Source organism: Lathyrus oleraceus, chromosome 2, assembly GCF_024323335.1.
Source record: "Lathyrus oleraceus cultivar Zhongwan6 chromosome 2, CAAS_Psat_ZW6_1.0, whole genome shotgun sequence".
Lineage (NCBI taxonomy): Eukaryota > Viridiplantae > Streptophyta > Magnoliopsida > Fabales > Fabaceae > Lathyrus > Lathyrus oleraceus.
The window spans coordinates 203413621-203430060 of NC_066580.1; the positions used below are offsets into that span (position 1 = coordinate 203413621).

Genomic DNA, 16440 nt, shown 5'->3' on the forward strand with positions numbered 1-16440 from the left:
TATGCCAACCACAAGCAAAGCAAAGCAAAGTTCAAATGAACTTAAAGCAACTTAGGTACCTGTGTAAACAGCTAAACAAATCAGTACAGTGTTCAGACAAACAGACAACAGTCAACAACACACAGACAATCCCAATGCACAACATATAAGCCATAAGGCAAACTCAAGTAAATCATCATCAACCTACAAAACAACCAAATGTTAGCAATCAATAGCAAATATTAACATTCAAATGATGAGGCAACATCAACCATGGAGATTAGATGCTTGGTCCTGAAATTCAAAGCTCACATGTAAGTACAAACCACTAGGTCAAAGCCTAGGGTCAAAGGTGAGGAAAAAATACAAAACAGGAGCTGAAATTCAACACAATGCAACTTCAAACACATATTAACATGTCCTAAAAAGAACCAAAGCAAAATCATCGAGCAAAGGCATTTCATGTGCAAGGACAGTCAAAGACAATTTCAAAGCTCACAAATGGACATTATGAATGAAAATTCCAAATCAAAACAGAAATTATTCAAATAATTCTGGAAACAATTATGAACATTCAACACATCTAAAACAATCATCATACCAAAAATCAGAAGCATCAAAGATCAATTGGCATGGAAATTAAATTGCACAAGTTGAACAACCAAATGTATGACACAAATTGTCACACCATACAAACATGTGTGTGAAACAGAAATGGTAAATGAGAAAAATACCAAACTAAGCCTCAAAGGTCCATCAACATGTCAAGAAACATCATACAAAATTTCAAGCAATTTGGATCAATATCAAGCATTTCACAATAGAAAGAACAAGGCAAGGTCACAAAAGCACATATGATCAAAGAGTCTAACACCATTCAAAATCCAGCCATGCACAACTTCAAAATTCATCATCATAAAAACTAGACAAACAGGGGATCATGCTACAAAAAATTTGGAATTATTTGAGTCATTTTTCAATTTGTTATGGATTTAGTTGGCAAAATATTTGGAATCCACCATGATCATATGTATGAAACATAAGGAGGGAAATGGTAATTGATGACAACATTTGAAAAAAGTAGAGCCAGCAGGATTCGAACCGTGTACAAATTTGAATGAGCGCGCCAGGCAATGAAATGCACCGTTTTGGGCAAAAACCCTAGCAAACCCGGAATGGACGCAAATCCGTCGCAAAACGGACGCTAGGATGAAGATCTTCATCTTCCTCACGAAGATGAAGATGAATAGTATGAACTTCATGAACAATTTTCCAGATTTTTCCAGAATTCCACAAAAATTATACCAAATCAAAGCTCATGCAATGGAGATTATAGATCAATCAACATCTAATCCTAATTCAACATAACCAGAGAGAATCGAGCAAAATAAAAATGGTGCATCAAACTTGAATCACACATAACTCACTCAATAATGCACTAATTTTCATGAAATTTAGCTCAGAATGCTCAGGGTTAAAAGATCTACACAAATATGTACATGGATTTGAGAATTATGAAGGTCGAAAAACCTACCTCTTGAAGATCAATGTGAAGAAACAGTAGATCCAAGGCTTGGCAATGTCCAGTTCTGCTTGCTTTGAGCTCCAATGAGGTTTGATACAAGAAACAGCACGTGAGAAAGCTTGAAACCAACTTAATTTGAGATTTCCATTAACACCTTCAAGCTTGTAGCATGCATGAATCTGGCACGAATTGGATAAAGTAGCACTTGATTCTTGCTCTAAACTTCACCAGGATCAACAATTTACCAAGAGAAATGGTGTTTATGCGTGGAATTTTGAAGTTCTTTGTGAGAGAAATTTTGGATCAAAACTCAAAAACTAGATCTGAAACTGTGTATCCTCCACAATGCAGTTGCAATTATGCTTATATATGACCTCCTAATCAATCTGAAATTATCACTAAGCCAAGATTAATTGAGATTATGAAAATACAATGTATGCACAAATTGCCATTTTCACCCCATGCACGGGATGGCTACGTGAACAGTGCACAATGAAGGCCCAAAATCACTCAAAATCAGTCCATGCACACATTGGAATTGGAGATATATGCATGTGATCAACCAATTTTGATTTTGGCAATTCTCCTTCAAAAACTCCATGAATAAGAAAATGATCATATGTTCAAATTTCATGCAATGTGATGAGGTATTTGGAAAATTCATGTCATAAGGAGAATTGTGCAAAAAGGAGCACTCAAATTGGAGTCTTGGTTCAAGAGATATGGCCATTTGAAGTTTCAAGCACACTTTGCCATGATTTGATCATATCTCCTCAACCATTCATCAGATGCTCATGATCTTGGACTTTTTGGAAATGGGAGAGAAAGATCTTCAACTTTCATGTTGGACAAAATTTCATTTGAAGCTTATTTGATGTTGGAAAGTCAAGTTGAAGTTGGTCCAAAAACTTGCCATTTTTGGAAACTTGAAATTACAGGTCACTTTCCATTTTGGGAAACTTTTGATCTGGCTTCAAAAATCTTCAAGGTAGATGTTTAACATGATGAATAAACCTCTTTGGGACATGAATGAAGTGTCTCAAACCATTTCTCCACCTCCTAGCCCTCAGTTGACTTGCAGTTGACTTTTATGGGGCTCAGATGACCTGAAACTGCACTGTGGACTTTGAGCCTCTAACACCTGATCAAGTTGCATCAGAATGAACCTTGGGTTCACACAAGCTCTCTAGAACAACCATAGGGCCTTTTTCTCATGAAAATGCTTGGCTCCCTTGCACAGATGACTTCTCCTGACCAGTTTTGACTGATGAAAGGCAATGCACTATGCAATGTTAATGACCTAAAAATGAAATGAATATACAAATGGGGGGTGCAAATTTGAGGTGCTACAACACCTCCTAAGCCCAACCTGCTGGGAATCTTTTAAAGCCTAAGTTGCTTGGAACCCCTTAAAGTCTAACCTTGTTTGGCATCTTTTAAAGCCTAACTTGTTTGGCATCTTGTAAAGCCCAACTTCGATTGGCATCCCATAAAGCTCGAATATGCTTGAATCATGCATAGTATTGCATCTTCAAAATGCATAGCATATCCATCAAAGATGGAGCATTACAACATACAAATTCAAGCATGCATATAAAGCATAAGCCAATCTTGATGTCTTGTACAAAAAACTTATCACCATAAACATCTACCTTGTGACTGATTTTTCTCTAGTGAATCCTCATTCAGGATACCTCATAGTTGTTGTATGGACAATTATTCTTTTTGTCGTCTCACCACCGTAACATTGTTATTTACTTTCAACCTTCGGGTTGTCGATCCTTTTTCCAACCTCCATGGTTGGTGATCTTGTTTCCAACCTTCATGGTTGATGACCTCTTTTTCAACATCCATGGTTGATGATCTTTTTTCCAACCTCCATGGTTGGTGATCTTGTTTATAACCTCCATGGTTGATGACCTCTTTTTCAACCTCCATGGTTGGTGATATTTTTTCTAACCTCCATGGTTGTGATCTTTTTTCCAACCTTTGTGGTTGATGACCTCTTTTCCAACCTTCATGGTTGATAGCCCTTTTTTCCAACCTCCATGGTTGATGATCTTTTTTCCAACATCCATAGTTGATGATCTTTTTTCCCAACCTCTATGGTTAATTACCTTCTTCCAACCTCCGGGTTGTTGACTTTGTTTCCAACCTCCGTATTGATGATTTATTGCCAACAATTGTGTTGTTTCCAACCAACGAGTTGGATATTTCAGTCAATCCCCAACAGATGAACCTAAAAGTTTACATGTTATTCCATATCCCCAATACACTTACTTTCCTTTCAATACATCTTCGTTCTTAATATGCAAAATTTCAAGTATTCTTGTATTTAATCCTCTTCTACGCCAAATGCCCAAAAAGTCGTCGTAATTTATACATTCAGGTCCAAGACGATTAAATAGGAGCAGTTGTCATACCCCAAAATTTGCCCTACTTTTTTCAATTTTATTTGGCCTATAGCTCATTTCATCTGCATGATCATCTATCATAAGATATTCATTCACAATTGTATGTACATATTGATTCAAAGTGATTGCTATGACACAAAGATTAAATTCTTGTCAGTTGGATTGACAAGTCTCATGGGCTAGGATTTTCTTTCATGGAAAATATGGGATCAAACCTTTTTGGACTTGTTTTACATTGACATGGTTGTTCATCCCTTGAAACCCTAATTCTTGGTGCTTGAGATCTTGGTTTATAGAGATTACATCATGGTACGTGATTTGATCAGGAAACCTTAATTCTTGGGTTTTGGTACACATGAAATGTTTGGTTTGCATCAGAGCATTGGCTTGGTTTTGGATTATAGCTTACACTAGGTCAACCTTAGAGGTTTGAATTCAACTAATCTCATTTGGTTTATGCATTAGTCCATTAATTTGCTGGCTGGGATTCATTAGCCATATATCTAATTCCTTAAATGCTTGATTTGATTTTAAGGTAATCATCAAAGATCATTCAAGACATGACAAGTCTATTTTTAGAGTCAAGGGTAACTCAAGGTTAATTTGTAGAGGGAATTCATTAAAAATGACAATATGCAAGATTCATTCAATATCCAGTTCATTCAAATATAAATAACCTTTCAAAGGTCATTTCATTACTTTACATCTATTCAAAAGTCATTTTCATTCCCAAAATTATCATTCCATTACATAAAACCCAAAAATTACAAAATCCATACAAAAGTATAAAAATATATAACTTTGACCTCCAGTTGACTTTGGTAAGTGTTGACTTTTTGGTCAACCAGTTGACCAAAGTTAACTGACTTAACCACTAAGCCTAATCCTGATTTTCTCTTTGGTCTTCACTCTTCCATCTTCTCATTTGACTTTTTATCCAAGTTTCCTTCAGAGCCAAGTAATCCATGTTGTATTTTTTTCAAGCCATCATCATGGATCTTCATGGTAGCCCCAAGTATTCTTGAAACCATGATCAAATTCCAAGCCCAAGTCAGCCCTGCATCAAACAAAGACCAAAATCATTGTTATTTTCACATTCTTTAGTCAAGTAATACCTACACATACATGGACTCATTCATCCAAGCAATTTAGTCACAAGCAGTCGTGCATAGCATCATGACAACCCCTAAAAATGCATAATTCTACAATTCAAGTTTTAGTTTTTTTAGTTAACTCACTAACATAGGCTTTATTTAATTTACACGTGCAGGGTAATTATTAATCAAGGCATTGCAAAGGTTAAGTTTTCAATCAATAAAGTAAAGCAATCCAGTTCCATTAATCCAAGTGGCTCATATTTGCATAACTATTCTAATTGCAACTCTTTATTGACATAACAACCACATCAAAACCAATCAAGAAAAAGTTCATATCCTAATAAGTTCAACCATTCAACAAATCAAATAACGTTAATGTTGCATCTAACAAGCTAACTGAGCACAAACTTCTTCACAATTAAACTAACAGAGTCATGACATTTTAAAATGACTAACTAAAGGCCCACTAACTCTAACAGTTAACCAAGTCATTCACCAATATTTAGTTCTAACTAGCATGGGTTTCATTAACAAGGTTCAATTTAGCACATATGTTCTTACTGATATAAACAACTGCATATTTAACAGAAATTACCATAAGCACTAACAATCAATAACAATTCAAGTATTTAACAATCTAACATTTTCACATTAACTGAACTAACAGAGTTCTTATAGCAACAACATTCAAAAACACATTAACACTGACATACAACTTCCAATTCACACAGTCTGAAATAAGGCAACAACAATAACAACTTCCATTTGATTATAACTGTTAACAAATTGCAACTTTTCACCTTAACAGATTCACAACTAACACTGATTGCATCCTAACTGAGAGTAACCAACTAAATTCCTAACATCCACATTAACATGACATTTGTTTTGATTTCAAGAATAACTCGTAGTAGTGAGTTCATATCAACATAACTCAGCATATAGCAGCTAACAGAATTTCAGTTCACTAACATCAACTAACTAACTTTTAATTCAAGTTTGCATACATTCTAATTAACTTAATTCAATTATCCTCTAACTGACTTAGCAGAAGTCATAACAACTAACTAAATAGCTCATAACAAAACTTGAATCCTTCTAACTAACTTCTTAATAGTGTTATAACGATGAACTAACTTTGCACTAAGGGGTTTAACAGAGCTAACGGTTGCAATTTCAATATAATCATTACACTAATCGTAATTTGGGGGACCAATCATTCTTCACACAATCATTGCTAAATAATCATCACTCTCTCACTTTGCCTAAGCTTTTCTCTCTCTCTGAACTCACCCTCACCAACTCTCACATCCATATCCATTAAAGCTTCACGTGGAACCTTTAATTGGTTGAGCTGAAGCCTCAAGCCTCACTCTCTCGGCAATTCACATGCAATCCTCACTCTATTAGCAATTCACATGCAAACATCATAGCAACAACAACAACAACAAAAGATCCTATGAACTAAAGGATTGGGGAAGAAGAAGAAAGAGTCAGTGAATAAGGAGAAGGGAGAATCAAGGACTTTGAAGCATACATGTGTCACCTTCATCTTCTTCTTCGTTTGCACGTTCAAATTCAAAATTCAGCGAGGAGCATGTCATCCTAGTAGTTAGGAGTTTCTCATCTTTCATTTACTTTTTTTCCCTAATTGTGATTACCATCATGTAGCGTAATCCCTGAGGAATCAAATCCATAAGGAATTGGGCTTTTATTCCTCCTTGCTCGTGTTTAATTTTGAAATTGGGATTTATGGTTCTTGTTTTGTCTAGTTTGGTGTGGATGTTGGAGTAGAAATTGGAAGGAATCAATATGATGAGGTGACTGAGCGTGTTGAGACGAAGAGATCGATATGAGTTTATGTTGGTTTCACCCTCCGCCGTCGCCGAATGCGATTTCGGGGGTGACGGAGTTATCTACTTCGACCATAGGATTTTTGAATTGTGATAAGCTGAACATGAATTGAGTTGGTGTTAACTGATTCCCTGCTTTGGATTTGGTTGAGCCTCAGGCCCAACGTTTCACCCACAATACACCCTCACTTTCCATTGCTCACCCCCTCTGAACCATGTTGATTTTCTTTGGGCCTACGTCCAAGCCGATACATAATTGCTTTAATACACTTGTTTTCCAACAATCATAGCCCCTACCTTTAATGGTCTTTTTCTTCTTTCTTGATCATTTGTTTTGTTTTTTTCCCTCTATTTTTTAACAACCTTTCTTTTAATTTTAATTTTGATCCATGTATTACATTGTTAGTCAATTCATTTTAATGTATTCTTGTTGAGTTTTTTAAAAGAAAATTCTAATATTTTTAATGCATTTCATTTCATCATGAAAAATACAAAATTTAATTTTAGGTTAATCTTCAAAATAGACTTTTTAGAAAATTATCAAGCTTGTTCACTTTAAGTTTTGATTAGTCATTTTAATTTTAGAAATTAGTAGGTTAACATGGTAATTTCTTCATGATTTTAATCCATATGCTTGGTTCACACTAGATCTCATCTGTGTTTGATTAAGTTAATCAAAGTTTTCTTTGATCAACTAAATCCTTTGACATGTGCTTTTTCCCTCGGTCTATTTAAGTGATCAAAAGTCTTTTAATCACTTGATAAGGCTAGTCCCATGTACTGGGGTTGCATTGGATTTTTCAAGACAAACAAGTCAGACAAAACATTGCAGCCAGACTGGAGGTCAGATTACCACTCAAGCACAATAAAGGTCATGCTTCAACACTTGTCAATTACAAGTCGAACTACACGCCACGAGCCTTAAGCAGTATATAAGGGGTGAAAGGGAGAATCTTATCCCCATTCTGAATATCTTTGGGTATGTGATTAATGACCCATTTGCTCAGAGTATTCGCCTCTATTCATAGACTTTAGTGCAATTTGAATCAAATAATTGTCAAGTTTATTTCTTCACAGGTAACATTGTATCATCAAGATCAACAGACATAATCTTCTTCAACATTTGTCAATCATGATGAGCGTTACACGCCATGAGCCTTAAACAATGAAGAATGGTGAGAGAGATCATTCATATCCTTGTGTAAAGTACCTTTTAGTACGGGGTGTAAGCCCCAGTTACTCAAAGTATTCGCCTTTGACCATATATTTTAGTGCAATTTGAATCAAACAATTGACAAGTCTGCTTCAAATACCATCTTTTCCCCTTGGGTTAATCACCTCTTGGTTAAAATACCCTTTCCTTGGTTAATCACTTATTCTCTGTTAAAAAAACATCTTCTCTCTTTTTGGGTTAATCACCATTTCTTGGCTAAAGTGCCCTTTCCTTGGTTAATCATCGATTCTCGGTTAAAAGACCATCTTATCCTTTTCTTAGCTAATCACCGATTCTCGGTTAAAACATCAACATCTTATCCTTTCCTTGGTTAATCATTGATTATCGGTTAAAGGATCATCTTCTTTCCTTTTGGGTTAATCACCTATTGGTTAAAATACCCATTCCTTGGTTAATCATCGTCTATAGGTTAAAATGCCACTTTCTCTTCCTTTCCTTGGTTAATCACCGTCTATTGGTTAAAATACAACTTTCTCTTTCTCTTTTGGTTAATCACTGTCTATTGGTTAAAATACAACTTTCTCTTTCTCTTTGTTTAATCACCGATTCTCGATTAAAATACCACTTTCTCTTTCTCTTTGGTAAATAATCGATTCTCACTTAAAATACCATGTTCTCTTTCTCTTTTGGTTAATTGCTGATTCTCAGTTAAAATAACACTTTCTCTTTCTCTTCAGGTTAATCACCGTTTATCAGTTATAATACCAATTTCCCATTCTCTTTTATATCCATACATTTTTTGGGTTAATCACCTTATGGTTAAACACCTATCTCTCAATTAGTTTTTTCATTTTTTCCTTGTAGAGTTACAGACTATGGCAATCTCTCTTCCTGCCTCATAAAGTTACAAACTCTAGCAACATCTCTCTTCTTGCCTTATAGAGTTACAAACTCTAGTAACTTTTCATTTTGCCTTGTAAAGTTACAGACTCCAGCAAATCTTCATAGAATGCCCTGTGAAGTTACAGACTCCGACAAACTCCTTTTCTCTTATGTTGCCTTGTATAGTTACAGACTATGGAAAATCCTACAATCCTTGCATTGGCTATACCATCTATTGGTTAACGCCACACTCTTTGATTCTAATGTCCTTTTTCTCTTGCTTGTTTGCCTTGTGAGTCTTCTCATGCTTAGGAAAACCATTTATCATCATGTTCACCTTGTCAGTCCTCTTGTGCTTAGGAGAACCCTTTCTATCTTTCTCATTTGCCTCGTCAATTCTCTTGTCCTTGGGAAAACATGCTCCTTTGTTCTTTTTTGGCTAAACATTATCTATTGGTTAATACCACGTTCTTTTATTCTCTTTGGCTAACTACCATATATTGGTTAATGTCACACTTTTTCTATTCAAGCAATTTTCTTTGACTTTTGGCAACCTAATCAAATCTTTCTTTCTTTTTCGTCCTTAATTTTATTAATTGTTTTATTCTGAATATCTTTGGGTACGGGACAAATGAACCAGTTGCTCAAAGTATTCGCCTCTATTCATAGACTTTGGTGCAATTTGAATCAAACAACTGTCAAATCTCTTTCTTCACAAGTAACATTGCATCATCAGGATCAATAAACAAAATCTTCTTCGACACTTACCAATCATGATGAGAGTTACACGCCACGAGCCTTAAGCAATAAAGAATGATGAGAGGGATCATTCATATCATTGTCTAAAGTAACTTTGAGTACGGGTTGTAAGCCCCAATTACTCAAAGTATGCCTTCATTCATATATTTTAGTCCAATTTAAATTAAAAAAATTGACAAGTCTGCTTCAACGATCTTCATCAACTAATCAAACAAACAAATGTCATGCGATTTATTCCAGCAAAATGAGAAATGCAAAAAAAAAGAGATAAAAAAAGCCTGCTAAGTCAAAAACTTGAAAACAAGTGAGTTAGGCAAAAATTAGGGCATCCCGGTGGATTGGAAAAAATCAGTCCAGAAAAAAGTTAGGGAAAGCAAAAAATAAAAAAATAGAGGATCAAACAAAAACCATCATCAAGAACAAATGTGTGTGGCTACAAACAAAAAGAACAGAAGGTGGGTGATTGCAACTCCAAAAACCTCATTGGTTCCTTAACCATCACTTATATCATTCAAAACCCTTTTTAAAAGGTGAACGCTTGTGTTGAACTAGTTGAACGTAGGATTGGAGAACATCAAGGAGAACAAGTGGGTTAGAATAAGTTTTGATCCGTAAGTCCTTTCTTTCTGAAATCGCGAACCATACCATGTTACAACCCTTAAAAGACCTAATTGGAGCAGGGTTTATTTCGAAAGCATACTACGGTAAGATCGTGTCAAAGCTGACTCCTAAAGATTTTTTTTATCATTTGTGTTGGTATTGATATGACATCCTAACTAGTGATTCATTCATTATATGTCATTAATTTCAGTGAACAAACTTGGATTTCAAAATTGACATAAACATAACATTACAATTATCATTTTCAAAATGAACATTTTTACTTGTGAATAAGCACTTGACATCAAGAAAGTTTCCATAATGGGTAGTTTGATCACACCAAGGGGCAAAACACCTGAAGACACCATTGAGCAGAAAGGCAAGCCGCTTCAAGATTCAGATAATTTGGGGCAATCATGTCGAGATTCAACAAATATCTCCAAGATCATCCAGCCAGGGGAAAAGTCACTTCAAGGTTCGTAATGGGGCAGACCACCTTAAGAGCCCAAGAAGTCAAGCTCTCCAAGCGACATTTAATCAGGGACATACAATTCTAAGACACCAGGATAGGTCATATTGAGGTCTTTCGATGACAAGACTGCTTCATAATGTGTGACTGAGGCAATCCATGCAGATACCCAACAGACTGGGGCAGAGATAGGCTACGAAGGTACAAGGTCTCTCCCTGTTTCAAATCAAGCGTAAAGGTATGTCAACAACTATTGAGACTAAAGTAGGTATCGGAGAATCACGTCTTCTTGAACCCTTATCCAAGACTTAAAACTCCCATCTCCCGCCACATGAGCATTTGGTGAACCATACATGAATCATCATCATGCATTAAAGCCTTACAAAACAAACAAAAAAGCCAAAACCCAATGTCCATTGGCATATCTAAGCCCAATCTTCATTGGCACCTTCAAAGCCCAATCCTTATTGGCACCTCCTGAGCCCAACCTGTTGGGAATCTTTTAAATTCTAACTTGTTTGGAACCCCTTAAAGTCTAACCTTGTTTGGCATCTTTTAAAGCCCAACTTGTTTTTACATCTTATAAAGCCCAACTTTGCTTCGCATCCCATAAAGCTCGAATATGCTTGAATCATGCATAGTATTGCATCTTCAAAACGCATAGCATATCCATCGAAGATGGAGCATTACGACATACAAATTCAAGCATGCATATAAAGCATAAGCCAGTCTCGATGTCTTATACAAAAAACTTATCACCATAGACATCTACCTTATGACTGATTCTTCTCTAGTGAATCCTCGTTCATGATACCTCCTAGTTGTTGTATGGATAATTATTCTTTTAGTCGTCTCAGCACCGTAACATTGTTATTTACTTTTAACCTTCGGGTTGTCGATCCTTTTTCCAACCTCCATGGTTGGTGATCTTGTTACCAACCTTCATGGTTGATGATCTCTTTTTCAACATCCATGGTTGGTTATCTTTTTTCCAACCTCCATGGTTGGTGATCTTGTTTATAACCTCCATGGTTGATGACCTCTTTTTCAACCTCCATGATTGGTGATATTTTTTCCAACCTCCATGGTTGTGATCTTTTTTCCAACCTTTGTGGTTGATGACCTCTTTTCCAACCTTCATGGTTGATAACCCTTTTTTCTAACCTCCATGGTTAATGATCTTTTTTCTAACATCCATAGTTGATGATCTTTTTTCCCAACCTCTATGGTTAATGACCTTCTTCCAACCTCCGGGTTGTTGACTTTGTTTCCAACCTCCGCATTGATGATTTATTGCCACCAACTGTGTTATTTCCAACCAACGAGTTGGATATTTCAATCAATCCCCAACAGATGAACCTAAAAGTTTGCATGTTGTTCCATATCCCCAATACACTTACTTTCCTTTCAATACATCTTCGTTCTTAATAGGCAAATTTTCAAGTATTCTTGTATTTAATCCTTTCTAACCCAAATGCCCGAAAAGTCGTCGTAATTCATACATTCAGGTCCAAGACGATTAAATAGGGGCAGTTGTCATATCCTAAAATTTGCCATATTTTTTTCAATTTTATCTGGCCTATAGCTTATTTCATCTGCATGATCATCTATCGTAAGATATTCATTCACAATTGTATGCACATATTGATTCAAAGTGATTGTTATGACACAAATATTAGATTCTTGTCAGTTGAATTGGCAAGTCTCATGGGATAGGATTTTCTTCCATGGAAAATATGGGATCAAACCCTTTTGGACTTAATTTACATTGACATGGTTGTTCATCTCTTGAAACCCTAATTCTTGGTGCTTGAGATCTTGGTTTATGGAGACTGCATCATGGTATATGATTTGATAAGGAAACCCTAATTCTTGGGTTTTGGTACACATGAAATGTTTGGTTTGCATCAGAGCATTGGCTTGGTTTTGGATTATAGCTTACACTAGGTCAACCTTAGAGGTTTCAATTCAACTAATCTTATTTGGTTTATGCATTAGTCCATTAATTTGCTGGCTGGGATTCATTAGCCATATATCTAATTCCTTAAATGCTTGATTTGATTTTAAGGTAATCATCAAAGATCATTCAAGACATGGCAAGTCTATATTTAGAGTAAGGGTAACTCAAGGTTAATTTCTAGAGGGAATTCATTAAAGATGACAAGATGCAAGGTTCATTCAATATCCAGTTCATTCAAATATAAATAACCTTTCAAAGGTCATTCCATTACTTTACATTTTTCATTCCCCAAATTATCATTCCATTACATAAAACCCAAAAACTACAAAATCCATACAAAATTACAAAAATATATAACGTTAACCTCCAATTGACTTTGGTAAGTGTTGACTTTTTGGTCAACCAGTTGACCAAAGTCAACTGACCTAACCACTAAGCCTAATCCTGATATTCTCTTTGGTCTTCACTCTTCCATCTTCTCATTTGAGCCAAGTAATTCATGCTGTATTTTTTTTAAGCCATCATCATGGATCTTTATGGTAGCCCCAAGTATTCTTGAAACCATGATCAAACTCTAAGCCCAAGTCAGCCCTGCATCAAACAAAGACCAAAATCATTGTTATTTTCACATTTTTTAGTCAAGTAATACCTACAAATACATGGACTCATTCATCCAAGCAATTTAGTCACAAGCAGTCGTGCATAGCATCATGACAACCCCTAAAAATGCATAATTCTATAATTAAAGTTTTAGTTTTTTTAGTTAACTCACTAACATAGGCTTTATTTAATTTACACGGGCAGGGTAATTATTAATCAAGGCATTGCAAAGGTTGAGTTTTCAATCAATAAAGTAAAGCAATCCATTTCCATTAATCCAAGTGGCTCATATTTGCATAATTATTCTAATTGCAACTCTTTATTGACATAACAACCACATCAGAACCAATCAAGAAAAAGTTCATATCCTAATAATTTCAATCATTCAACAAATCAAATAACGTTAATGTTGCATCTAACAAGCTAACCGAGCACTAGCTTCTTCACAATTAAACTAACAGAGTCATGACATTTTAAAATGACTAACTAAAGGCCCACTAACTCTAACAGTTAACCAAGTCATTCACCAATATTTAGTTCTAACTAGCATGGTTTTCATTAACAAGGTTCAATTTAGCACATATGTTCTTACTGATATAAACAACTGCATATTTAACAGAAATTACCATAAGCACTAACAATCAATAACAATTCAAGTATTTAACAATCTAACATTTTCACATTAACTGAACTAACAGAGTTCTTACAACAACAATATTCAAAAACACATTAACATTGACATACAACTTCCAATTCACACAGTCTGAAATAAGGCAGCAACAATAACAACTTCCATTTGATTATAATTGTTAATAAATTGCAACTTTTCACCTTAACAGATTCACAACTAACACTGATTGCATCCTAACTGAGAGTAACAAACTAAATTCCTAACATCCATATTAACATGACATTTGTTTTGATATCAAGAATAACTCGTAGTAGTGAGTTCATATCAACATAACTCAACATATAGCATCTAACCGAATTTCAGTTCACTAACATCAACTAACTAACTTTTAATTCAAGTTTGCGTACATTCTAATTAACTTAATTCAATTATCCTCTAACTGACTTAGCAGAAGTCATAACAACTAACTAAATAGCTCATAATAAAACTTGAATCCTTCTAACTAACTTCTTAATAGTGTTATAACGATGAACTAACTTTGCACTAAGGGGTTTAACAGAGATTAATAGAGCTAACGATTCCAATTTCTATATAATCATTACACTAATCGTTATTTGGGGGACCAATCATTCTTCACACAATCATTGCTAAATAATCATCACTCTCTCACTTTGCCCAAGCTTTTCTCTCTCTCTGAACTCACCCTCACCAACGCTCACATCCATATCCATTAAAGCTTCACGTGGAAGCTTTAATTGGTTGAGCTGAAGCCTTAAGCCTCACTCTCTCAGCAATTCACATGCAATCCTCACTCTATTAGCAATTCACATGTGTAACGGGAAATTCATGATCATCAAGCTATGGATAAGCTATAGATCAAATAACAAGAGTCGCCACCGCACTTTTATTGTTTCCAAGGGAAAAAGGAAAAAGTCCGAATAAAACTCAAAAGTAAGAAATTTTCAAATCAAAACTAATAAAAAGTCAGAGATCACAGGTAAGGGGGTTGATTACATAGAGGGAAGGTGTTAGCACCCAAAGTGTCCTAGGTACTCCTAGGGAGCCCTTTTTGTGTGCATATGTACTTGGTATAAAGTGATGTTTACAAACAAATAGAGTAGGGGATGAGAAAAAAATTCATTAATTATATTTTTGTGTTTGACAAGACCTTCGGTCTTATGCCTACGTACCAACATAAAAATGAGGGATCAAAACCTCGTAGTTCGTGATACAAATTCCAAAGTGGATGCATTATTTTTTAACAAAAATTAAGTTTGAAAGGCACAAAGGCCTGAAATGGTTTGAATGTGTTAGTTCTTTTTTGGATTTTTGAAAGTTTAAGTCAAGTATAGTTAAGTTTATTTACAAGTTTGATTTAAGAAAAGAAGTTTGAAAATGCAATGGCATAAGCCAAAGTTTCTATCTTTTTGCAAAAGTGGTCAAAGTTTAGAATAAAAGTAGTTCACACAAAGAAGATTTTGAAAAATGGAGGGAGAGATTTTGAAATTAAAGAAATTGGGAGAAGATGAAGAGACTATCCTATGTACAAAATTAAAAGTTTAGAGTTGAAAAGATCTGACCAAATAAGTAGCAATCCGATAGACAAGAATGTCAATAGAAACCCAGAATTCCCTTGGACTTTTAGAATCAAGCAACACACAAATGCACAATTATATTATCTTGAGGAGAAATGCATCAAATAAAGATGGCCACATCCAAGCTTATCCATTCCATGATCTTCTCCAAAATATCCCATGCAATAAATGAATTCCACAAGTCATAGGTTCAAAATAACAGCTTCACAATGATCATGTTGTAGATGAACTTAAAGAGGTCTTCAAAGATGTATCAGATGAAGTTCAAATTGCAAGCACTTGGTTTCTCAATAAGTTGACATTGGTCAAGTCCTTTAGCTTAGGAAGGTTGCCTAGATTCTAAGTCCATTTGTCCAAGATCAAGCCAACAGTCCACTCAAATTTTTTTAAGGGTTTTTTGTTATTATTATGTACATTAATGGTCAAAGACCACACAAACAAGCAAAGTATACACAAGCAAAATATATCACACAATATGGTCCAAATGGACAAAGTGAAAATTGCATTAACATAAACAATTAGAATGATATGAACAATGATAAATGAAATAGAGTGCTAAAAGTAAATTGCATTAAAATAAAAGCTTGAAATTAAAAATTAGTAGTTAATTGGTTAGAAGTTAGTATTGTTTTGCTTTTGCTTTTCATTTCAAGACATTCTTTGGAGAACACTCAACCCACTTATCACAAGCATGAATCCTTGAGCCAAAACATCTTCCAAAGGAAGGAAAAAATGCCAAGTTTCCACATAATACCATGAAAAAGGGGAGACTTACAATCTCACTAACTAGAATGCTTATGCCTTTTATGTCACAAATTTAGCGCTATGTTAAGCAATCGTAATTGGACTTATGTAGAAGTCACAACTATTTGAGGCCGGACAATAGAATTTTGGTGTTAATG

General features: G+C 35.1%; 1 long non-coding RNA gene across 1 annotated transcript; it reads right to left on the reverse strand.

The window, feature by feature from the left end:
- Window positions 1–4559: 4559 nt before the first annotated feature.
- Window positions 4560–7148, reverse strand: LOC127118892 (uncharacterized). Its single transcript, XR_007802427.1, has 2 exons — window positions 6553–7148; window positions 4560–4975 (listed from the first exon to the last, which is right to left on the reverse strand). It is a non-coding gene; the product is annotated as an uncharacterized LOC127118892 (long non-coding RNA).
- Window positions 7149–16440: the final 9292 nt, after the last annotated feature.